Source organism: Ambystoma mexicanum, chromosome 6p, assembly GCF_040938575.1.
Source record: "Ambystoma mexicanum isolate Mex_15411 chromosome 6p, UKY_AmexF1_1, whole genome shotgun sequence".
Taxonomy (NCBI): domain Eukaryota; kingdom Metazoa; phylum Chordata; class Amphibia; order Caudata; family Ambystomatidae; genus Ambystoma; species Ambystoma mexicanum.
This window is the reverse complement of record NC_090935.1, coordinates 383,127,658-383,153,493: the sequence shown is the minus strand read 5'-3', so window position 1 is coordinate 383,153,493 and position 25,836 is coordinate 383,127,658. Positions and strand designations below refer to the sequence as shown.

The 25,836-nt window shown below is 44.5% G+C and overlaps 1 protein-coding gene across 5 annotated transcripts in view; it reads right to left on the bottom strand.

Moving 5' to 3' along the window:
• Positions 1-25,836, bottom strand: part of OSMR (oncostatin M receptor) — a 608,749-nt gene that overhangs the window by 389,431 nt on the left and 193,482 nt on the right. Inside the window, exon 2 of one of the 5 annotated variants that reach the window (XM_069627162.1) lies at positions 3,195-3,284. The exons of the other annotated variants lie outside the window; for them this stretch is intronic. The gene's annotated coding sequence lies outside the window, so the exon portion shown is untranslated. The remainder of the gene's footprint in view (positions 1-3,194; positions 3,285-25,836) is intronic. 5 annotated transcript variants of the gene reach the window in all.

The following is a 25,836-nucleotide window of genomic DNA, read 5'->3' as shown; positions in this document are numbered from 1 at the left end:
GACATCCATTAAAAAAAAACACCACATCCATACAAACACACACCCCCACTCAAACCCCCAACACACCCCCACTCCCCTAGTTACCTTTCTTTCCGATGCGCTGTGTCCCTGCAACACTGGTTCCCTTTCACTTCCGTGATCGGGAACCGGCACGGCAGGGTCCTTTTCTTTTCTTTGTTTAAATTATTTTTTGTAACTTTTGGTCAGTGATGGCAGGGGTGTCCGGGACAACCTTGCAGCCTTTTTCCTTATTTATTTTTGTCAGGCAGCTGCGGGGATGTCTCCCGCAACCCCCGCTCACTATAGTGTATGGTATGTTGAGCGGGGTGTTGCGGAGGACACTCATGCAGTCTTTTTTTTTTTTTTACTTAAATGGTACTTTGGTGTTCGAACCTTTGGTGGTATGCATTTTCGGACTTTCTGAAGGGTCAAAACTTTCAGTGCGGTCATTTTGGCCAAAACCCGAAGAACAACACATACAACCCAAGTGAAAACCACCACTTAAGTACTGGGCGAAAAGGCACCAATAAGACCCAATTGCCTGTACTGACACGAGGAAGAACCCTGAGTAGTGAAGAGCACTTATGAGAACCAAAGTGCTCAGTCTAGTCTTTTTACTCACCCGATTGGTCAGACATCATTCAAAAGGAACGTGGGAAACCAGAATGAGAGACAATCTTGGCACAGACGGGGAGTGTGGTAGCCGGCATGCACACTGACGAGAGAGAGGCAGGACGGAATGAGACGGTATCCCAGTGAGAGGCGTGTCCAGGAGAGCTCTGGAGAGACTGTACCAGACAGGATGAAGCAATGTAAACTTCCCAAGAGGCCAGAGAGCTGGGACGCCGAATGAAAATTGTACCTGCTGGGAAGGTTTGTTCAGCCGACGCAGAGCCGCGACACCAAAAGAAACACCCAAACAGAGCCAGGAAGGCCAGAAGTCAAGAATGAGAACCGGTGAGCCCACGGGAGAGGGTTGGGACACTGAGGTACTGTCAGGGGAAGTACAGAAGACACTACACAGTAGAAGTCGGGTCTGGGACCCAAATAAAAAGTGTATAGATTATATTCTACCAGGCAGCCCTTGTCACGAGTGGAAACCGGGTCTGCCGAACATAAACAAAAGAGAAAACCAGTATGAGATAAGGGATGGAACCCAAGAGAAAGGAACTCTAAGAGGCCTGGCAGATTAGTGAACCAGGCATGCTCCATCAGCCAATCCGAATCTTCATAGTCCTGGGTTTGTGCAATCTGGGAAACCAAGTCGATTGAGGAGACTTAAAACCTGAGACTGTGTGAGTCTGACAAAGGCCAGGGGATGAGCCGTACCACTTGGCCGCGCAAAGATTGTGACCAGGGGAAGGGAGTTATTCCCCGTAGTGTTGCTTGAAGGTTTTGAAAAACCAAGAGAGGAGAGGTGTCCTCTTGGCATTGTGAACATTGTAACCAGGGGAAAGAGTCATTCCCCCTGGTGCTGTTTTTGAGAATCCAGAAGGAGCCAAGAGAGGAGAGGTGTCCTCTTGGCACAGTGAACTGTAACCAGGGGAAGGAAGTAATTCCCCCTGGTGTTGCACGTGAGAAGAAAGCTAAGAGAGGAGGGATATCCTCTTAGCCTTGTGAATACTGTGAACAGGGGAAGGGAGACATTGCTGTGGTGTTGCCTAGAGATCTTTGTATTCTAAATGTTATTTTGATTAAACCAGCACCTCGACATTGGCCTTTCGGAAGAGAAGTGAAACATGGAGACAGGAGCCTTTCTCGCAGGCGGCGTTCTCATGTACAATTGGACATTGTCCTTCCTCTGGGCCAGTAAGTCCCTTTCCCATTTTATTATTAGTTATAAGTGTGAGGGTTGGAAATAGGCATTTTGACACCAGATGTTGGACTATTTTGATTCCCACTGACATTCTGACCGAGTCCTTAGTATTTGATTTGTGAGGGAAACCCCTCTTAGTTTTAGGGAGGGATAGGTTTTCTCCTTAATTTTCTTTATCATAAAAGTCTTTGCCAACCAAAATGACACCACTGTGTAAACGCCCTGCTTCTGCACCCTTACATTAGTTGTAGTATGCTTGCAGCTAAGCATGGAATGGACTGGGAGGTGAGACTGTGGAGTGTAGAGAGAGCGGGTGAGAGATTGGACTCAGAGGATGTGTGTCTGTGTGCTGCTGGTGAGGCTTTGATGTAATAAGCCAATGGTGTTACTGAAAGATTTAAAGTGATAAACGATTGTATCAGGTGGGCATGGGCCAACCATGAAGCTTGGCAAAGACAGCTATGGGTAGGATGGTGGCTCATACATTTCTATTTTTATAAAGAAAGGGAAAAGGAATCAAGAGTCTGTTGCATCGTTATTACACAATGATACATCTTCCTGCTGTGCAATGTTACACAAATCAACTTGATTGACAATAATCCACAATAATAAGACCACTGTAATAAATATATAAATCAAACAGCCCACCAACTCACATATCCCACCTCCCGTGCTAACTTTCATACCACACCCAAGTTGATTAAAATTTGAAAAAGAATACTTCGTACACATTTACAGAAAAGAACAAGTCATTTTTACAATTCTGTCTGAAACAGGCTGCTTATCAAGTTCGAGTGAACTGCTTAATTTCTCTAGCATGCTTGACACCATGAATATCATATACAATCACTTGTGTCAATATAACCCAACATGCACATGTTTCTGTCCTCTATTGCTCAATTGCTGGACATTCTTCAGAGGTAAACTAACACAGTCCATAGATCTGATCCCAGATCCAATTGTCTGACAGATTCTAATATATTATCTTTCGAGTGTGTGCATCAAGAACAGTCAACTTTCGACCTGTTCATTCTGATATCCTTCCATGGTCTATCAACCATAAACATCAAGGGAGTCTAATTACTTATATTTATCCTGCTAATCATTTTCACCTAATGATATAACCACCACACCCTCAAATGTAACATCAGTGAAATACCTGGTAAATTCAAAGGTTACTCCACTATATACCATTCTGTCATTTTTACAGAAGAACTCAAATGTTCATCAGCAATCCTGTGTGTAAATACTATACGTAGGATCCTAAAAACAATGTGAAGATGACATAATAATTAATAATAATAATAATAATGTCATGCGTATATTTCATTTTCTCTTTGGTTTTGCCCAAGAATTTGCTCCAAAAATCCATGTGTACCTGTTATATGAGTGAGTCCTGAGGTCTATGCCCAGAGGTCTTCTATCATCGATGTTAGATCAGCTACAATGCCCTCAATCCTTCCATGAACTGTAAAGTACATGAATTGACAACTGTAAATCCTTCCATATGGCATGAGAGAGATAGTATGACGAATCACCTTCCGGGGCACCAGTGGTCCAGGGATGAATATCGGTTTCTAAACCATCAATCAGCCCCACACCTCTAGTACACCAGAAGGGATCCGAACAGATTGGAACACAAGTAAATTATAAAACTCCTTGTCCAATTTTCGGTAATGTCAAGGGCACAGCAGGCTTATCTCTGCAAGGTCGTGGATCGTTGGTTGGTTGGTTGCAACACAGCGAAAATACAATTATTACCAAATGATAAAAAGGACTGTCCAGTCAAGATTGTATAAAAATATCTACTTTATTATTATTACACCAGACCGTTCTAGCACACTATAAAATACAACCCACACTGTAAAGGAATACAGAGGACAGTTTCACGAAGGAAATTGATGCACTCTGGATACTGATAGGAGGGTAGTCGGTAAAGCAATCAATCAGTTTTAACTCATAAATGTTATTTGGCTTCAGCTTTAAGGGAGCAAAGATCGTAAATGTCACTAGGGGCCTTCTGAGAAGGACCAGGCGGACAGAACCACAATGTACCTGGTGCTTGAGATATTCGGGAGACAGCTGCGGGTATGAGGCAACAGGTAGTTCGGCAAGCGATGCTGGACCGACGACTGCAGGCTGGCCTACATGGCACCTCAGGGTCAAGTATCGTGGTCTCTCTAGGTTGGCTGATCTGGAACGCTGTTTGAGGCAGCCCAGGTGCTTGGTGACTGCAGCATGACAACAGTCAGTGGTGCAGCTGGTCACGGTTCGAGGGCTCAACTGTCTCCAAAATGTCCTTAAAAGATGGATGCTGGTTGATGCTTGTGTGGCACTCCCCCTAGCTTCTTTGCAGGGCTCGTGGTGTCCTTTCAAGGCATACAGGCCAAAGCTGAGGAGGGTGTTTTCAGGCAATGGCCTTGTCCTTTATTCAGAGATTCTTTGGCACTTCCCACCTAGGAAGCTTGCTGGCAGAACCTAGCAGGGCACACTGTGTGCTGGCTGGGTACGTTTTCTGGAGCTGCTGGATGGGTCCTCTGAGTCCGGTATCTCCCTCTGTTCCCTGGGAGATTTTTAGGGGGCGGGGGATCTTGCTTCCCTCTTGGAAATCCTGGCCTTCCTTCACTAGCGGAAGACGTAGGGTAGACTGTACCTTCAGCCACGGTCAAAATGATTCCTTCATTTTACTCATTTCGAAGTCGTCAGATGATCTGTTAATTGAGGGTTTCAGCCCTCTTTTAAAGCCAAATGGGCCCAAGTGATTGGTGCAGGCTAAGCCTACCTTAATGAACCAATCCTGGATCCCCACCAACAATCTTCTGTTATGCGTGAGGTCAGAACCAGAGAGCTCTGCAACAGGAAAGGTAAGGGGTGACTGTATCTACTTCGAAGTCCCACCGATCTTCCTGTCTGTTGTAGATCAAAGTGACTCTCTGGTTAACTGAGCTCTTGATCAAAGTGCACGTCTCCTTTGAAGTTTGTGATGAGAGCAGACTTCTTGTTTCCCTTAAATCATATACTTCTCCCCTCTGAAAGGGGCCTGCTCTGCAGTAAATAATGGACCCAAACATGCCATTCACTACCTTTCATACCGAGTGGTTGGAACTATCTTCAAGTTTACACATTGCATACCAAAGGGGTGTTAGCCCCACCTTCCTGTTGTCTGTTCTGCGACCAAGTCCATTCACGGGCTTGCCTTAATTATTTCTCATTAGTATACGCTGCCACAAGCAGTTGAGAACTAGGAAGGTAGATTTATGGTGCCTTTGATATTTTAATTAGGCTGCCTATGGCCGGAGGAAGGTGTGCCTTCCCCTTTCTTGAGCTCCTTTGATGTACTCGTGGTTTTCACATTCCAGCTGAACATAACAGGGAGGATGGCGCTTGTAGGCTGTGTCCTCCCAGAGTACATGTGACTATGCGTTTCGTGCAGTGAGCAGGGAAAATGTGCGCGTAATGGCCTCACACATTTTCAAAGGTTGTTCTCCGATCATTCATTTTCAGTTTTTACAAAATCAAGAAATCCCAGCTGAGCGTAGACTCCCTGTGTGGATGGTTGAATTTTTCACATGCCCCTCAGCCTCAACATGTGAACCACCACCCTACTGAGGGTCTGGTTCATCATTGAGGCAAATGAACTGGCTGAGGCCATCTGCATTTCCATGCTGGGAGACTGGTTTGTGCTGGATGTCCGTATCTAATCCCTGTAGGGATATGGCCTGACCATCAACCATTGCAGAGGCCTATCGTCAATCTAGATCATAAAGTGAGACCCAAAGATGTAGGGTTTCAGCTTCTTACGGCCCACCCAACCGCATATGACTCTTTTTCCTTGACAGGCCAGTTCCTTTCCCTTTTTGTCAACCGCCTGCTGATGTAGGCAACATGTTGCTCTACCCCTTCAGAGTTCAGCTGTGCTAACACTGCTCCAATCCCAAAATCACAGGCGTCTGTCTGGATAATGAATTCCTGACTATGGTCTGGCACTTCCAGAACTGGGGCCCTGCACAATTCGCCCTTTGAATCCTGAAAGGAGGTTTGACAGGCGGGGGTCCAAGTTGCCTTATTCAGCATTTTCTTGGAAGTTACATCATTCAGGAGCATGTCAATGGCCTCATACTCTCTGATGAACGACGGATAGTACCCAATGAGACCTAGAAAGGCTGTACCTGCATCCGTGTGGTGGGGATGTCCAATCCTTCACAGCCTGTATTTTAGAGGTTGTTTCTTACGTCCACCGACCAGGTGACCGAGGTAAGTGATGGTACTCTGCGCTATCTGGCACTTCGTGGCCGTTATAGTCTGCAGCGCCTGAAGCACTTGTTTCAGGTGGGATAAATATGCGACACTGAAGTTTTGCAGACTCAAAACACCTGGTTAACTATCCGGTGAAAAGTGCCAGGGGCATTGTCCAATCCAAAGGGCATCACAGTGAACTGATAATGTCCTTCCGGGGTTGTGAATGCTGAACTCTCTCTCACTCCATCTGTTAAGCCGACCTGCCAATACCCTGCTGTGAGGTCAAAGGTACTCATGTGCAGTGCTGAACTGGTCAATGAGCTCATCTGCCAGAGGAATGGGGTGAACATCTGTCTTTGTGACAGAATTGAGCCCCCTGTAGTCCACACAAAAGCAAACTTTAGTCTTCCCATCTCTGGTCTTTTTAGGGACCTGTACCACTGGGTTAGCCCAGGGGCTGTGGGATGGCTCTATCACTCCAAGGGGCAGCATCTTGGAAACATCCTCAATGGTGTCCCAGACCTTATCGGACAACCGGTGAATCCTACTCTTCACCGGCTTACTGTCCGCAGTGTCCACATCATGAGTGCACAAATCTGCATGACCTGGAGTTAGTGAAAACAGACCGGCAAACTGTCCCAGTAACTGGTGACAGTCTGTCAGTTGCTGCTCTGACAGGTCTGTTGGAAGGTTGACACCTTCAACTGACCCATCTGTGGCTTCAGTGTGCAAGAGGTCTGGGAGGGGATCGGTCTCCTCAGTCTCTCCGTCAGTAACTAATGCCATGACCAAGTCATTCCGGCTATAATGGGGTGCTAGCCGGTTGACGTGAAAGACCCTGCACATCTGTTTAGGTCCTTTCACGTCAATGAAATAATTCCCCTCTCTGACCTTTTCCAGCACACAGTAAGGCCCAGTCCACTTGTCCTGAAAGGCACTGGGTTCGACAGGCTCCATAGTCCACTCCCACTGACCTGGAGAATAGACGGTCACTGTGGCCTTCTGGTTGTGCCAGTGCTTCATCAGCTCCTGACTGTCCTTTAGGTTCTTTGTTGACTGTTCATGTACTTTGCCATTCTAGACCGAAGGCCAATTACATAGTCCACCACATCTCGTACAGGGGATGAGGGTTTGCTTTCCCATCCCTCTTTCACTAGACTGAGGGGACCTCATACAGTGTGTCCAAACAGAAACTGAACGGGGCTACACCCTACTCAGTTCTGTGGCACCTCCCTGTAGGCAAACAGAAGGCATCGCAGGAGAATATCCCATTTTCTCCTCAGGTGCTCTTCCAGGCCACCTATCATGCCTCTCTGGGTCCAATTTAACCACTCAAAAAGCCCATTGGTTTGTGGATAGAAGGATGTAGAGAACCTATAGGTAACTCCGCACTTTTCCCACATAGCCTTCATATATGCTGATATGTTGAAGTATGATACCCTGTCCGAATTGACTTCTTTGGGGAATTCAACATGTGAAAATATCCCAATTAGAGCCTTTGCAACCACACATGCTTTGATGCTCATCAAAGGGACCGCCTCAGGGTATCTTGTGGCATGGTCTACCACCCCCAAGATATATCTGTTCCCTGAGCTGGTTTGAGGTTCTAAAGGACCCACAATATCCATGTCGATTCTCTTGAAAGGCCGCCGAACCATGGGTAGTGGAATTAAGGGGGCCTTTGTGGCACCACCTGACTTGCCAGAAGCTTGACAGGACCGGACAAATTCCTTAACTTTTACGCCAAACTGCGGCCAGTAAAAGTGTGCAGACAACTGGATGTCTTAGTCACTCCCAAGTGACCCCCTAAAGGAATTTGGTAAGCCAAACCAAAAAGGAACTTTCTGTGGCACTGGGGAATCACCAACCTCCTGGTGCCCTCGCCCTCAGAGTTTTATGGCTCACTGTACAGGAGTGGCAGGGGCCTTGTCCTTAGCCTGCTCCTCTGCCTGCATCCGCAGACCCGCCAGAGTGGGACACTCTTTCTGGGCTGTGAAGAAGTCATCTCACCTGGGCCCCCAGCTGATATGAACTGATTCAGCCTGGGCAGGCCCTTCAGATCTGTGCCCACCTGGTACTCCACCTCAGGTTCCTGCGCTGCACCAGGCAACTCTGAAGTCACTGTGTCCCCTGCTACCAATGTAGGATCCTGAGTGGCTACTAGCCTCTCTCCCGCAGGAGTAGGCAGCTCAGTAGCCGGTGGAACTGGACTATGGCCTTAATTATTTCTCTTTAGTATACACTGCTACCAGCAGTTGAGACACTAGTAAGGCAGATCCATGAAGCCTTTGATATTTTAATTAGCCTGCTCATGGTCGGAGGAAGGTGTGCCTTCCCCCTTCGTGAGATGCTTTGATATACCAATGGTGGTCACATTCCAGCTGAACATGACAGGGGAGGACGGTGCCTATAGGCTGTGTCCTCCAGGAGGACTCTGCGTTTTGTGCAGTGAGGGAAAAAAATGTGCAGAGGGCCCTTACAAATTTTCAGAGGTTGACCTCCCATCATTAATTTTCAGTTTTAAAAATATCAAGAAAGCCCTGGCGAGCACGCACTCCCTGTGTGGATGGTCAAATTCCTCACAGATGGGCTATATGGGAAATACCCAGTTGTACCCCTTTCCTGAAATATATCAGAGATAACCATTCGACCTGCATATGGACACTATGTTCCAACATGTTCCTTTGTAGAACTTGCATCAAAATGGTGGACGTAATATAAAAGGCGTAAAGTCAGGTGTGCAATCACATTGCCAGGTGATTGAAAGTCACTGTCCACAATGACCTCTAATGTAATGGAAATGTTTTGTATAGTTTGCGTATGGAATGCAAGTGGTTCTATGCAAATGATAATCATTTGTATAAAACAATCTAATTGGTGTCTTGGAATCACTGACTCATTTTTTCAAATTTGTTTAACACCTACGGTCATGCACATAATGACTAGGCACTGTAGTGAAATTTAAAAAAAAATGTAAAATACAAAAAGCATGTATTAACACAAGTTAAGGGAGGTGTGGATATTTTACTCTATCACTAGTACAGAGCTGAGAAATAGAAGCCAAGATTATAGCTTACTAGATCCCAACAATAAACATTTGTCTCTCGTCTTTGGTAAGACACTTGTTTTGCATTTTCTGTTCGTCTTCCAAAAATAATGCAGACTAAATAGGCACGTTTATCATATATAACATGTGAGGGATCAAGAGTAAGACTCGGACAGCTTGGCATTTTTGGTGGTTATCAAAGATTTTTCTTATCAAAAGAAAAGGATGGGTTTTGGTTATCCTACCTATCCCTGACTCTAAGAGGGCTTTCCCTGCCTCAACAAAACTAAGGAACCTCTGTGTCAGGATGTCTAAAGGAAAAAGAGTTCTCCATCCTGTGTCCAAAATCCTAAACTGACCCCCTCATACACTAAACTCAATATAACGTGAAATGGGAATGTCTCTTGGCTCAACACCTGCAGCTCCCTTGCAAAGTTTCAAAAAATAAAGTCTAAAGGTGAAGAAAGGAACAATACATAAAGTTTCCGCCATAGAAGGTACTTCCCTTGCCCTAGGGTTCTTTTGGTTATTCACAATATCATGTTTGGATATTTCTACAATCCCAGGGAGGATGGCTCTTCCCTTGAGTATTCTCTGTTTACACAACACGTTCTCTGTATTGCACAATTCCAAGGGGGTTGGTCTTGGCCTTCGTTCTTCACATTTCCACAACACTTCACAGTTCTTTCTCTGGACCGCTGGTGCCCTTTTCTGAAAGGGGTCCGGTTCTTCCCCTTTGGTCCACAATTCAAAAAGGGGGATTTTTGTCCCCTGTATTGTCAGCACTTTCTGGGGGTCTCTGCCCCTTTTCTTCAAACCCTGCCTTACTCTCTTGCCAGGGTTTTATTTCACTACTTAGGTGCAAGTCCCAGACTTGCTCTATGCCTGGTTTATTCTCAAGCCAGGGCTTTTTTGTCATTTTACTTCTGTGTGAGTCCCAGACTCGCTGAGTGCCTGGTTTACTCTCTTGCAAGGTCTTTTTGAGTCGTCTCAATATTAGAGTGCAAATCCCAGGTTCACACTCTTTATTAGTATTCACCCGTTTCTGTATCCAGGTAATTATATGTTTCATATGTCGGGTTTGTCGCTTCTAGTGATCGTCATCACTCTTCCACATCTCAGTGTTATAAAAGGTGATGGGTGTACATAAGTCCCAGTAACTGTTTCAGTGGTATTAAAGGGAGGAGGATGTTCATTAGTCCCAGCACTTACTGCCTTAGTGTGATTAAAGGGAGGGGGATGTATGTAAATCCCAGCCCTGGTTAACATGCTCCAACCACTACAATGTGGCACGGGCTTGCCGCTTCTAGTGATCATAATTCCTCCATCTCTCTTTCTCATCTCAGTATTAAAGGGGGAGGTATGCATATAAGGTAGGTGACCAGTAAACAGGGATTATTTATCCATCCTACAATATGCCATACAAGAATGGGGAGTGTTGTTAGGTCCTAATGAAACAGAGGGATAGCATGTCTCCCCTCATGTGGTCATCCCTCATACAGTCTCCCCAAGGGTCAGGATCAGGAGGCTTCTGCCTTTCCCTGGCCACACGAGGAGAGACTTCCCCTGGGAAAATAGTGACAACATCGCTACATCCGTCACAGACATTAGTGCTATTACAGTTAGTGTGCTCCAAAATGGTCCAATCCTTTGAAAGGCCAATGTCAATAGATTTAGTCATTGTGGTGTGTTAACAGGAAGTACACCCACCACAATAGGTGTTGGCCCCAACATAGTGGATACCGTAGAAATGGACGGTGCTCTCTTCCTGATGTCATTTTTCATTATAATGTTGCGTACACTAGAACTTTTTGTAGGCAACTATCAGAGGAGCTACATCTTTGGAAAAACATTTTCTCCAGTTCTTTATTATAATAGACTTTATTTTATAAGTCAAGTTGGTAAAGGTATTTAAAAAATCATCATGTCAGTATCCGTTTCCTTTATTTTATGTTCCAACAAAGCTGCCATATTGTTATTAGAGGCTCTCTTAGATGAACATTGAATCAGCTTAGGTGGGTAGCCTCTGGCTTGCAGTTTCAATCCCAGGGAATTGGCCAAAGGGTAAGTTATCCTTTATATGTTTTGCGTGATGGCTGGACAGCCAATAAGGTAGTAGAGCATTTTGGCTGTAGTTTTAATATAAGGTTTCATAAGAAGAATGCCATTACCATGGTAAATGGTAATGTCTAAAACATTGACTTCCTTAATACTCATCGAGTTCGTAAATCTAAGGTACCGATTTTGTATGTTCAACCATTGGACAAACTCTTGTGCCAGTTCTATTGGGCCTTTTCAAATGACAAACAGGTCATCAATATACCTCAGCCATTTACTAATGATTACTGATCTTAAATGTATTATTGACTTCACAGATAACTGTCTCTTGAAACATTTTGACATAAAGATTGGCCAAATTGGGTGTCATTGCCGAACCCATAGCTGTGTCTTCTATTTGTAGATAGTTTTGTCCCTCGCATTGAAGAAAGAAAAATTGTGAGTGCCAACAGGATCGTACTGGGAAAAGAAATAGGCCGGATCACCCAAAATAAATGGCCCACCCCTCGCCTCAAACAAGTGGCCCACTCCTCGCCTCACGGCCCTTGACCTCTGATGACATCACCAGAAGTGATGTCATTTGACCCCACCCCTAAGTGACATCCCGGGAAGCAATGAAACACGACCTTTCACCCCTTGACAAAACATGAAGTGGCATCAAATAGCATTGTTCCTAAGTACACTAAATTACTGGAAATCCAAGCAGACGTCCAAGGCCAAATGATAATAAGATATTGTATAGCACTTACGCTTAAGCTCTTTTTTTATAGTACAAAGATGCATACAATATCACCCAACCTGTGTTGGTACTCATTTATCGACCTAAGAAGGATGAAACGCTGTTTGAAAAAAAAAAAATGGAAAAAAAAATCTTTTTTCTAATTTTTTTTGTCTTCCAAACCGGCACAGGCATGGCCAGAAACCGGCACCCACTCCCCAGGGACGATTCTGGCCCAGCCACGGGCCGAAAGGCCGAGGGGCCAATCCGACCCTGAGTGCCAATTCCACACAACATAAAATAAGGGGATTTTTTACAGGGTGATCATCACTTCTCAATGCTAATACTTCCTTCGATTACTTCCAGAGTTGCTCTTTGTGGAATCCAGGTGTACAATGACTCGATGCCGAGGCATAGTAAAATAGCTGTTGAGGCATCGAAAAGTTGACCTTCAATATTTATCACACTTTTGGTATCCTGGACAAAAATACTTCATTTGGGAGACAGTTCACTCAAACTTGATACACAGGCTGTTTCAGACAGAAATGTAAACTTTTCTTGTTCTATTGTATAAATGTGTGCAAAGTATTAATTATCGTTTTCAAACCGTAATCAATTTGGGTGTGGTATAAACATTTGCAGAGAGAGGGGATACGTGAGTTGGTGTGTTGTTTGAATTATATATCAATTACAGTGGTCTTCATATTGTGGCTTATTGATTTCAAGAAATCATTTTAAGGAAATAGTTCATGAAATGGACTTGTATAAAATTGCACATCAGCGAGATTTATCATTGTTCTATAACGATTCAACACACTCTTAATTCCTTTCCATTTCTTTTTAGAGATTGATGTTCGTAGGAATAAGAGTTGGACCACACCAATTACTCGGGAAACCGTATTGTAGGCTCATAGATTTTCACCACATGTCACTACAGGAATATCCCTTTTTGAAATGAGTAGGGGAAGAAAATCCAGTAGCAAATTATGTCTGCCCTGGTTGAGTAGAGCTAGGTGGGTTTCGGAGAATGTGAATGGGGCCAGATCACACATCAGAAAAAGCAAATATATAATAAGATGAGATATGATGAGAGAAAGGCTGTGAAGGAGAGGCAAGTACAAGAGGGTGAGTGGTTGAGAGTTAAACTACCCGTTCCACTGAGGGATGGATCCATAAAATGGTCTCAACCACAGAAAGTAGTAGGTGCTTTTCATAGATCGGTCAAGATGGAGGATGGGAGTATATGAAATGTGAATAGAGTGGCCAAAGTGGTAAGAGGTTGGGATAGTAATGAAGCAGATAGACTACTTGGAGTTGCAGTCCAAAGACCAGTAAGTTAGTGAGATGGCCTGAGCGTTTCAACGTGGTATGTGGATGAGAGGGAAGTGTGTATTATGTTAGCAGCTAAGAATGGAATGGCATGGGAGGTGAGAATGTGGAGTGTGATGATGTAGTAGAATGTGAAGTCCAGAGAGAGAGGTTGAGGGACTGGACTAAGAGGATGTGGATCTGTGTGCTACTGGCGGGACTTTGATGTAATAAGCTTAAGAAGAAAATAAATAACTTCTTTGATACTTTGTCTGTGGAGTTGTATCATTACATAAGTTTACGGTTTATTGTTTCTTAAGGAATCAATTGTGTCCATTTATTATTTCATGAATTACTGTAATGGTATATTTTACGGTATATAAAGAGATGGTGCATCGGTTGTATGCATTTTTGTGCATCTGGACTGATAAATGTGAACTTGTGATGGAAATTGATAAAACATCTGTCTAAGGTTTATGTTGACTTATTTTAAGAAAGCTGAAATATTTCCACACAGAAAAATGTATAACTGTGATTAAGCCCCTTGCCCTTTCACTACATCAAGTGAAACATGAATTGGCAAAGTCAATGTCCCTGGTTTTGTAGATGTAGAGCGTCCGCTTGTTTTGTAACTCCTACCTCAGCACCCATCAGGACACAAGAAACATAGGCACTTTATTTACAAAGCCAGACCTATTGGTTTGTCACTGTTTAATGTGCATTCTTTCATGAGTTAAAAGGATTTTTGTTCTCCCAATCCATTGAGAGGTTAAAATTCTGTGGAAATATTGTTCTCCTAATTTCTAAGTGGTCAACGGTGGCATTGGGCCTTAAAGCTGAAAAAGAAGACTCAGGCATGGGAGAGCAGGCTGAGTGCAGGAGCAGGGCAAGGCTAAACTGGGAGGCTGAGGAAGGCCTTCTCCGCTGTGTAGGGATGATATTGGCACCCCGACCCCAAATCAAGAGACCATTGACCATTAAGAAGATGAACATCGGGATGCACCACTGTGCAGGCATAGGAAATAATGACTTTCTCTCATTAGTGATTTCAGCTCCATGGACTTTTGCATACGCCAGGGCTCCTTACACATAAAAATCGCAATAGCAAATCAAAATGGAAAAGTGGGTGAAAAAGTAGAAAACAGGAGAGACAAGGATAAAGGTCACAAAACCTGGGACAATCTTGGAATATGCAAAGAAGCAGGGTAGACAAAAAAAAACATCAAATGGGATAGAACCGAAACTGATCAAGGAATACTGAGGGAAGGGGGAAAGGCACTGAAAGAGGGGGGCAAAACATTTTTAAATTTGAAGTGTAAGATCGTCAGTGAAGATTTGACTTCTCGATTGGAGACATCAGGGAGGCATGTCAGGAAATATCAAGGAAATTTAGATTTAGGATCCACTGTCCCGGGATTACCAACGCTCTGGGATTTTCTTGTACATGTACACATCATGTTTTCCGCCAACTGATTCCAAGCTAGGTTTGTGCTATATAAAAACACTAATAAAAAAACATAACAAAAACAGGACTGCGGAGGCCGGTAGTTGTCTGGAGTTAGACTTCGTTGACTTGCACTGGCTTTCAGAATGGAACGAAATCAAAAACTGGACAAAAGACAGTGGAAATTGCATACCAGTTCATATAATGTGCACTCTTTGTTGATGGAAAGGGCAGCACCTCTTTGCACTTAACGTAATGATATTCAAAGGGGGGTAGAGGATGCCGTGATCTGTAACTCAGCTCATAATGGTTCATTGTTTGTTAATCCACTAGTGTGGAAACATAAGGCCAGTTGGGGAATAGAATAATGAATGAGAAATCACTTAAGAACTCATCTGCAGTGATGAAAAATTGAGCGGCAAGGGGGTTAACCTGGCCCAAGGTGTAAAGTTTAGAGTTGGTTGCCAGAGTGGTCGAGGGTGGGTGTCCAGAGGAAGGCTCAGGCTTTCTGATTTCCAACTTGAATCTCTCCTTCTCCAGACCTGTACAGGCCACCCTATCTCCGCTTCTACCATGCCTAAGACTTGCACGAGGCTGAGACAGATGTGCGGCCCTGTGACTTTATATGTCAGGTGTTCCTGCAGTGCTCTTCTTCCTGGCAGTTTCAGGCTAAGGCCCATATCCTCCTGCTTGCCTAACTTGCTAGTTCTGTTCAAGGTTCACCAAAGCCTAACCTAGTAGTCTAAAGCAGAAACCCCCATTTGGAAAATAACAGGGAAATAAAGCTATAGATATCCTAAATTGGAGACATTTGACATGGTTTCGCATCAATGGCATCTTTGGCTGTGTACAGTTAGGTGGTGTTTATTTTATAAACAGTAGTCTTTGCCAAGAATGTATATCACTTTTTCCCATCCAACAAGATGTGCTCCCCGGTAGCCGGAAAATTAATATTACGTGAATGAACAGGGAGCAGGTATGTTTCCATTCAGAGGTAGCAGACATTTTGAAAATGTTACGCAGAATCTATGAACGCCAACACAAATACAGTCTACAAGTAATGAGATTCAGCACCTCCATAGTCCTTTCAGAAATGGGAGAGCTCAAAGGGGAAAAATAAAAAGTGTGATGCTCCTTTTCTGACTCAGATGCTGTGCTGGTGAGTTTATGTAAGCACTCACCCACTACTGTTAGGTTACGCTTCTGGGTTCCTGTACCCGTCTTAAATATTGTACATTAGCTCCATCAGGACCCAAGGTTATGATGAGGCTTGATTGGGGCGGCAAGTGCTAGACTTATTTTTTTGTAGTAAGGGACATCCACCAGGGGTGTTCATTAGATCAAATCATCTATTCTAACATCAACTCCCTTCATGGTGAGCTGATAGCAGAGGGATTGAATGTTCCATTGGTTGGAGCGATGCCAGTACCACTACTAAGTTATGTTGATGACACTTCTGCCACTAAGAAAGTTTTTTCTGATTCAATGACTGATCGATACATATGCTGTCTCTAGAAAAGATTGGGATTTGTTGATCATTTCTGATTTTGATCGTTGGTGCCAAAAGGAACATTACCCAATCTCCCCTCCTTATGTATACCCGGGTCTCTTTTGTAGAGAACCTCATCGATCTGGCTCTCGAGGCTGTGTTGAACAACCCTGCTGTACTGCATCTCCTTGCTTCAGCCAACAAACGTTTTGAGAATAGGTCTAAAACTGTACTTATATGTTGTGTTTTTTCCCCCGGAACAGAGCACATAACATTGCAATCTGACCTAACTATGAATTCTTGATATGCAAGTGACCTAGACTCATCCACCCACTCTCCTTATTATTAAATAAATAATCTCAGTAACCTCCTCATGGAAGCCAATTCAGCAGAATGAAAATGCATCCCCCCCTGATGCATGATAGACTCTTTCCCAGCCCTGCAGGCTTTTCAGAGGCCCAGGTCCAATATGCACTGCCTATATTGGAATATTATGAAACTCAATAATACTCAGTGGGTCGACCTCTGAATGATGAAAAGCCAGACATGTGACTGGCTGTTTCCTCACTTTGACTTTACTGATTTCGTGAACGTGAGAAGGATAAAAGGCTGAGTTCGTACCAAGATTGAAACCTGTGACCTGCAGGTTAGACATAGATTCCTGTAGTAGCTGCATTAATCCACTGAACCCTTTTACTGCAGAGATTAAAGTTCTGTCCTACTTGGATAAAATTAAAAGATGCATAGGTCTCAATTTCCTCTTGCTAACACATACACCCTCACACAGCATCCAAACTATCCCATACCTTTTCTCCTTTCCTGACAATTAAGTTATTTTGTGTAGGTGTTTGCCCCCCAAAAAGCAGTCGGAACCTTTTCAAACGTCTCCTGAACGACCCTGAATATTTTAGGCTCTTAAAGAAGATTTGGGAAGATTTAGGCTGGAAGAAAAATCTGCAGGAACCACAAAGCTACCTGAATCTCAGTAGGAGATTCGTGGAAGCCTGTGGGTCACTTTTGAGAACATTCGCCCAGGCTTAGTGTTTATTTCTGATCGGCAAATTGGGAGCGGATTATCGTGGATTGAGGATTCACTTAAAAAGAGAGCGTTGACATGCCTGAAATTCAAACTTTCATAAATTATGTGAACTTTAGCGATTTGGTCCCACATTGCCCAAACTATTAATCTATGCCCTTTTTACCCGTCAATATGTGGAAACATATAATTATTTTATTTTATTCCATCCAAGATATCGATTACTGATTTAGCACTGAAAGGCACAATTCTGGACTGTACTACTACAACTCCAGCACATTCCTGCCCCGGCTACTGTATGCATTTTACAATCACACCCCAGCAGCGCCAAATATCCAAAGAAAAGACTGCCCATTTGTCGCTGACAAATGGGCAGTTTAGATGTGATAGATTAATTTGTGCATCACTTTAAACAGAAATAAAGTCTTAAGTCTGCCCTCATTCCTCTATTTTGCCATCTTCTCTTTTCCCAGGGCTATTAGCGTCTGCTTCTGTCACTCAACGCTAACACACATCTCCTTATCACACACCTGCCCAGATAATACTCCCTAGGATATCCCATGTGCATGTTTTAGGTGCCATTACTGAGCCCATGCCTGATTGTGAGGTGTCAGAAATGTGAGGTGGACAACTTTGTGAAGGTTTTTCAAAAGATGCCATTTTATTAACTCAAAAGGTTGGATAAACGCCTCACTAGCCCTACCCTGACAAGGATTTCACAGCCTAAAATATACTAAAGGAAACACTCTAACAAAAGGTTTCTGTCTCTCGCACTTATACATACAATAACTCAACAAGGTAATGGACTGCAGTTCAAAGGCAAAAAAATATAACAATTAATTGTCTCTCCTTTTAATCTGGGTGGATTTGAAGCAAGATTCTGTTCCACAGTTCCAAAGGAAATAAGGAAATCCTGCTTTGTAACAAAGTTCCAACACAGTTTATTGTGACTCCAACTCATTACCAATATGTTCCAACACTTTAGAATTGAATTGTTCAACAAAGTTTATTTTTCTTCCACTTGTAATCATATGACTTGAAACAATCTGCTTTGCATAAACCACAAATATTTCTTTAGTTCATCAGTATTAATATAAATTGTCTTTGTCAGGATACTTCTGCCACAATAATAGTTCTGAAAATATAAAAACACTTCTGCAGCAGTTTTATACATTTATTACTTCAGCAATATAGGTTTGTCAGGGTAATTTGTTACCACCACTTCACAGCAATTCATCAACTTCCACTGGGTTTACTTCCATGCCAGGCCTACTACTTCAATCACACATGGTTTACTCCCATGCCAGGCCTACAACTTCAAGGTTTGCTGCCCGGGTATACTCCACTGCCCAAACAGTATAATGTGTTGTCCCAACTTCTGATCTGGTATTCTTCCTGGCAAATCTGTGATTTACAAAAAAATGCTGCTGTGGTTAAGATCAGCTTCAACAAGTTCACAGTGCTTTTTACTTATCAACATCAAGTTCCAAGCAATTCTTTAGGGAAGGCAATATTCACGTTGTTGCTCTTTAGTACCTTTTTGTGATTTGCAAAACCTCTGCAACCTATGCTCCTGTCCTTCTGAATAGTCTTTATCAGAAGGGCAGCCTTCTTGCCAGTTTCCTCCCCCACTTCTTTGTTAACCAAACACTGACAATATTATGGTTTTACTCTGCTTCTTCCTGGACTTTGGCAATGTGAGTGTGTATCAGCTTTTGGTACGGACTTCTACACACATGGCCAATAAACTTTACAACCTTTGGGACTTCCATTTGCCCTCTTCTGACTTTGGCAATTTTTGTTGGTTTTAAACTGCCTTGTTTTTATTTATTTTGGCTTGGGTAATGGTTGTTTCCATTAAGTTCTAAACTTATATATCCCTTTCTTGTTGCTGGGTTTTGAATAAATTCAAATTCTGAAAGTCATTTAATCTTATGTAATAAGGATTTCTCCATTTTCTGCCAGTTCGGTATTCAAAATTGCCTTCAGTTTAATGTTTACACATTTGATATGATATGATAAGGCATTTGTAACGCGCCTATACACAAGTGTTTCAAGGCGTGACGAGGCAGGGAGGGGGGAGCAAGGGGAAGACAGACAGCGATCCTACTAGGCCAGGTGTCACTCAGATCGCGCAAGTGCAGGGGTAGGGGGAATGGAAAAAGTGCATGGGGAAGGGGAGGGGGGGAAGTGCAGTACAAGTAAGTAGAATAAAATAAATAAATAGGACCAGCTGGTGGCAAGTGCAAGGTAAGTGCAGACAAGTGCTGGGAAGGGGGGGCTGTAGGGATACAGAGACAATCCCGCAGTGCAGGGGTCGCCAGGGCGGCAGTGCAAGTGGAGAGTGGCTGGGCCCAGGACTGAGGTCGGTGAGAGTGGCCCAGTTGCAGATTCAGTGCAGTTTCAGTGAAGAATTTAGCAGGGGAGAGGGAGAGAGAAAGCAGAAGCAAAGAGGAAGGTTTTGAGGTGCTTCCGGAACTGGAGATGGTTCTCCTCAAGTTTCAGGGAGGCAGGAAGGCTGTTCCAGAGGGAGGCCCCTGCCGCAGAGAAAGATCTACCCCCAGCTCGTTGCTTCGAGAAGCGGCTGACCCTGAGGGAGTTGGAGACGGATGAGCGAAGGGCTCGGGAAGGAAGATATTTAGGAAGAGAGAGTTGAAGGTATTTAGGCCCTAGGCCCCAGAAGGCCTTGTGGACAATGCAGACGGTTTTGAACTTTATCCTCGCAGCCACTGGGAGCCAGTGTAGAGATTTCAGTCCTGGAGAGATACGGTCCCTGGGCTTGAGGCCAAGGACAAGTCTCGCAGTTCTGTTCTGGATGAGTTGCAGAGGGCAGATAGTGGAGGCAGGCAGATTAAGATAGAGGCTGTTACAGTAATCCAGCTTCGAGAGAACCAGGGCTCGGGAGACAGTGAGTTTCTGGGGGAAGGAGAGGAAGGGAAGAATACCTCTGAGGAGGTGCAGCTGGTAGTGCGATTTCTTAGAGACGTGAGATATATGAGGAGAGAAGGAGAATGTGGAGTCGAAGATGACCCCGGGGTTTTTTGCCTTGCAGGTAGGAGCAGGAAGAGGGCCAAGAGAGGCCGGCCAAAGAGCTGCAGGGAAGGAGGGAGTGGGTGTGCCGATGAGTAGAATCTCAGTCTTACTGGCATTAAGGCAGAGGTCATTGGCGGCACACCATTCCTGGATAGCAGACAGACAGTCAGAGATGAGGGAAGGAGAGGAGGAGGCCGAGGCTATACTGAAAATGAGCTGGGTATCGTCTGCATAGCACTGAAAGTTGGGGCAGAGAGCGGCGATGCAGTGGGCAAGGAGCGCCAGATACTGGTTGAACAGCCAGGGAGAGAGATTTGATCCCTGGGGGACACCACAAGGTGGAGAAAAAGATGTCAGAGAGGAAAGACACCAGTTGGACCTGGGAGGGTCGATTGGAAAGGAAAGAGGACAGCCACGCCAGAGCCTGACCAGTGATACCCAGGTTATCACGGAGACGGTTGAGCAGGATGGCATGGTTGACAGTGTCAAAGGCAGAGTGCTTTTCAATATGAAACACCTGGAATGCGCACGCGAGCGGTCACAGGGATTTTTGGTGTTACAATCACTTGCTGAACTCACCGGGTAAGGCTTGTTCATCAGTTTTCCTCTCTGCTCACAGTTCCTTCTCTTCAGCAGCTCCTCGCGATCCGGCTATTTGCTTGTTTCAGTGTGCTGCTGCCTGAGCAACTTGCACACAGAGCTTCCTTCGCTCCAGAGGCTCTCCTGGTGCTCGCCTGTCACCAGAGATAACCTTGTGGAAAGGAAAGCTCTCAAAACATTCGCTGCCCGCTGCGCAGCCTCTGCAAAACAGGTCTCAAGGGGGAAAGCTTCCCTCACTCACGCTTCCCACTGTGCGACCTCTGTAATTAAGGCTTCTGGAGGCAAAGACCCTCTCAGGACCGGCTACTGCTCGACAGTGGTCCCAGCTTCTCCTCCAGCATCTATTTCTGCTGCAACGTGGAGAGTTCACAACTCCTCCACCTGTGACTGCTAGTCTGCTCCTTCTTCTCGCTAATGGCCTGCACCTGAGGGGGGCCTTTTTTTAAGCCTCTCAGTATCCCTCAGGAGTGGGTCATTCCCATTAAGAAGCTGCACTTTGTAGTTTTGTTCCTCTTCTTCGTCTCAGTATTTCGGGGATTATGGGCTTGAAGTCCCTAATGTAAAATCTGTCTTTCTACTTTGAGTTTTGATTTCAAACTAATTTTTCAGTCTCGGGAGGATAGCACAGGGGCAACACGCTTGCCTTGGAAGCAAGACAATGCAAAGCAACACAGGTTCGATCCCAGGGTCCGTGCTTAGAAACCTCTGGGTAGTAAGCGTGTTATAAATAACCAATTATTTATATATATATTTCTCATTTCGAACTCAGATCTGTTGCTAACAATATTCTCTACACGAGTATCATAAGGATCAACCAGAACACTTGATGTGATAGAGAAATAAAGGTTTTTAGAGTTGAATTTGTTATTATTCACTGACTCGTTTCCACTGTACCTTTGGGAGTTAGAGGAGCTTCTAGCTCTAGTAGTCACCATGATTTTAGAAGGATTTTCATGTCTCCCAATGTCTAAGGATGTAGGAATGGTTTTACCCATACTAAGATGTTCAAATTGGGGAGCAGAAAGATTGTTCTTATAACAAGCCATTATATACTTTGGCAATGAGGAGATGTCTTCCCTCGAGGAAGACAAATACAGCACCTCACCCAATGGAGTCCTCGTATTCCCCTGGGTCCTTTCTCCTCCAACGGCGATCCTCTCGCAGAACACCACCCCCAAGGTCAGGATCAGGAAGCGTCTACCTTTCCCTGGTCCCCTAGGAGGAGACCTTAGGCAGAGTATTTGTGAGGACTTAAAAAAAGAAAAAGAAAATGTACATTTTTTAAAAACTATTTCTTTTTTTTACATTTGTTTTAAAGTCCCTCTGCCTTCATAAAGAAATCATTTCTGTTACAGAACTATTTTCTTCATAAAGGCAGAGAGACTACAAAAAAACCCGATTTCTTTTTGAAGTCCAAGGGCTCTCAGCCCCACCACATGACTTGGATGCCCAGAGGCCTCCATATCATGGGGTGGGCGTAGCCCTACGACTTTAAAACACGTTTTCTTTTTGAAGTCACTCTGCCTTCATAAAGAAATGATTTCCGTTACCGTTAGGTCCTTTAACGGAAATCATTTCTTTATGAAGTAAGAGGGCTCCCCTCGACCCTCCAGATCCTCAGCAGATGACGGGAACAAGTGTTCCTGGCTGCTGCAGGGAGCTGAAGGCCTCGTTCCCTGGACCAACGGATTAAAAGGCAAGAAAATGTATTTTCTTTAAATGTGTGTGCATGCATTTAAGTGTGTGTGTGTATGTATATAATGTAATGTGCATGAATGAGTGAGTGCATGATCTATGGGTGGCTGCCTGGGTGTGCCTGTGTGAGTGCATGTTGAAAGGGTGTACACTTAAATGTATGGGTGGCCGGGTGTGCATGTGTGCGTGTATGATGAAAGGGTGCACACTTAAATGTATTAGTGGCTGCCAGGGTGTGCCGTTCTGGTGAACGGGTACACACCTAAATGTATGGGTGGCTGTGTGTGTGTGCATGTGTGGTTGTGATCAGGGGCACAACAATACCTATATTTCAGGGAGGTAGCCCTTCTAATGTTGGGAGAGGTGCTAACTTCATGGGCGATGTGAAAAGGGAAAACTTATTCATGTGGGGGCATCTAACTTCTTTACACATTCTAACAAGACTATTCTAGTGCAGCATCAATGTTACAAGCAGTTAACTCTCTCCGTTAAGTCGGAAAGCACTGCTAAGTGTAATTACCTGGCTAGACAGGCATTTGGGTGCTGCCAGTTTAGCAATTTCTTTCTGTGGCATTGTATATTTTTCTGGGCATCTGTGATAAAATAACCATGATAAGTGTTATTGCTTCATCTGGCATTTTTGTGCAACCAGTCTAGGTACGTCTAATGTGGCCTGGCATGCTTTACTGTAGTATGTTATTACATGTCTAGACTGGTCTACATTGTGCAGCCAGTTAAACATGTTTTCATTGTGGCATGGCATTTTAATAGAAAAGCATTACATTAAAGTGTTAATATTCCTGTGCACTGTTGGTGACTTGCATGTATTGGATTTTTGGATTGGTGTTACCCTACAAAACAATTGCAAATGCTCTGACTTTTTAGCCAATTCTTTTCAGAAAGTGTGCTGCATAATGCATTAAAACACATATTTATATTGTTCTCATAGTTCAGTGTGCAGTGTACCCCATGCAGCAGCACGGATCTTGGCCGGCCCAGAGTGTGGCGCGAACTATGATTTGTTGCTGATGTGGGGGAGCCCCTCAGCATGGCATGCAGGGGGACCCCCACATTTTGTGCTACGCCTCTGAAGCCGGTCACACTCGTGAGAGAATAGAATTACTTATTTGACTGCTTTGCTCCATAGTCCGGAACAGGGATTTCATCATATCATCCAGCTGATCCCTACTTGCCACTCTGCACTGCTTTCCTCAAGGAACTGGCTTCACAATAAAAGCCCTACTCGTGACACAAACACTTCACGAGATGTCATTTCCTCGGACTTCATTCTACAACAAATTTTTGACAATCTTTTGGTCTCCTAATAACTCATCAATTGAAACGGCCTTTCATCAAATAAAAAAAGCATTTCGTCATGACATAAAGCTTTGGCTTTCCATTTTTGGTTTTGGCGCTATGGTGGCGTAAGCCACTTAATTGCTAAACCATTGGTATGGTAAATGTATTTTTTTTTAAAAGGAGAAAGGGGAGTTCGGGAGTTGTATGGTGTTGGCATGGCAACTGGCTGATGCTTGGCTATGAAATGGCCTCAGCACCAGCTGGTCCTTCACCCTCTTGCTCACGTCTGCTGGTCTTCTGCTGTTGCCGCGGAGCTGTGCGCACTACTGAAGTAAAAGCAATATGACTGCATTTAAGTATATGGCCGTTAGATTTTCATTTGTATGCACCATTGCTTTTTTTAGTTGAAATCCTAAAGTCCGCGGTCGGAGTGATATGTTTTCGAGACGGAGCCGAAGCTGCAGCCCAGACGTGCTCCCCTCAGTGACAAGACAGGTTGAGGTAAGTATTGAAGGGGGTTCGGGAGCCATGCTGCATCGCCTTGGCCCGCACACCACAGCAGGCTGTGTCCCGTGTGCCCAGCCTACCCCTTTTTTCCCATGACCCTGTTTCACATCGTCTGCCTCACGCAACCCACGCGGCCAGGGCCGTCACGAGGAGGGTGCAGGGGGGCAAACTGCCCCAGGCATCGCGGCTGCCTTTATGGTATTTCGTTGTGCGCGCTGTCATTAAGGTTGAAAAAAAAAGTTACATGCAACACACAGCATGGAGGGCGAGGCAGCCCATGGCCCACAGGGGATATTGTGAGCACTGGGCAGGTGGCGCCGGCGGCACTGTACAATGTAACAGTTTGCCGGCGCCCAGGCCTAGCATGATTTCACGTGGATTGTTAACCCTACATTTGCAGAGGACGCAGGCGTTGCGGTCGGAGATGAAGTAGTTAAGTAAAATTACTTCAGTGCCTGGACTCCAGCGCTTGCCAGCACTTGTGTTGGATTTCGTTGAGTCTGGTGCAGGGTCCTTGGATGATCACAGCAGCGCGAGCAGGGGCCTATAGACAAGACGTGCTGCAGCAGCAGGTAAGGTATCCGAATTTGGTGAATCCAAGGGTCAAGTCCTAAAAATTAAAGTGGGGGGGACTAATAAACAAACACAATGGGATGTGATGTTGCCAGAAATTAACAGGTGAAATAGGCACATTTCATAAAATTGTCTTGGCACAACCACCCACATTGCACGGGACGAATGGCATTTGCCTTTCACAAAATCAACACACACACAAAACCAAGAGAGGATATTTTCTTCTGATAGTGTTTTTGAAACGTTAAAAGGCGTGCATGTTTTGAACTCCAACAACAAATACAAATGTTTTCCCTGGATCTTGCAGTACCAAAAATGGGACATTTCACCTTTAGTTGTTTGTTATTTTTCAACAGGTTATATAGTGCAGTTGTGAAATGTTCGGCCTACAAACCTGATGACATAAATTCAAAGAGGACATTCAATGTTTCTCATTTTAGATGGGGGGGACTGAGTGCACCCTCGGAAAAAAGTGGGTGGACTCTGTCCACCACGTGTACCCTCGACTTGAGCCCTGGGTGAATCAATGGCAACCGTGTGTGTGATCAGCAATGTCAGCGGGTAAACTATAAGTCCCAGAATGCACCACAAAGCTAGATATGCATATTCGTTGTCCCAAAATTCCAGCTGATAGTTACATAGCTCTCAGCCTTACCAAGGTGGGTGAAAACACCAGATTTTATTTTTTTGGACGGGGCGAGAGCCCAGTAAGGTGAATGGGCGTATAGGGGGCTTGGCAGGTGAGGAAGCTGATTGTAAGTAGGGTGACACCCTGCAAAAGCGTGTGAGTTGAGAGCTATCATAACGTCAATGCTGCCTTCTGTTTTTTGAATACATTGGATTGATATGTACTAGATTTGTCTCTCGTTTAACACCTCTGTCTGCTTATCGACTGTAAGATCATTACATTCAGTTTTCTCACAATGTGTACAATTGTGTGGATCCGCCACGTGCACAGATGCTCCGATGCCAGCT